This window comes from Oryctolagus cuniculus, chromosome 9, assembly GCF_964237555.1.
Source record: "Oryctolagus cuniculus chromosome 9, mOryCun1.1, whole genome shotgun sequence".
NCBI lineage: Eukaryota > Metazoa > Chordata > Mammalia > Lagomorpha > Leporidae > Oryctolagus > Oryctolagus cuniculus.
In genome coordinates this window covers 12,757,153-12,757,742 of record NC_091440.1, presented here as the reverse complement: position 1 = coordinate 12,757,742, position 590 = coordinate 12,757,153, and positions in this window count along the sequence as shown.

The following is a 590-nucleotide window of genomic DNA, read 5'->3' as shown; positions in this document are numbered from 1 at the left end:
AGCTTCCTCCAGGTCTCCTACGTGCACGCAGGGACCCAAGGACCTGGGCCATCTTCCACTGCTTTCCCAGGCCACAGCAGAGAGCTGGATCGAAAGTGGAGCAGCCAGGACTAGAATCGGCGCCCATATGGGATGCCGGTGCTTCAGGCTAGGGCATTAACCCACTGTACCATAACGCCGGCCCCAAGTCGCTGCTTTTAGCTGCACAGGAGGAAGTGCAGTGGGCAATTTTCAGAGACTTCTGGAGGAGGCTCAGGTCTGGCTTGCCCGGAACTGAAATTCAGGGTGTGGTTCCCTGCACTGAAATTCCTTTTGCTCAAAGCTGAATCCTCCACACTGTGGACTGTATACAAAATTACGTTTGCTGATTAAGACCTGCACGCTTGGCCCCCTGCTGGTTGCCACCATTCTGCTGAAAGACATTGTGCCCATGGTCGCCGACAGCCCACACGCTCCACTCTGCCGCTGCCGAAGCTGGAGGGCCTCTCGGGGCTCCTGCTGTGGGCCCGGGCACCTGATCACGCCAGGTCTACTGTCCCACCCCAACGGCCCTCCGCTCCTGCACACACCACACAGGGCCGCCGCCAGCT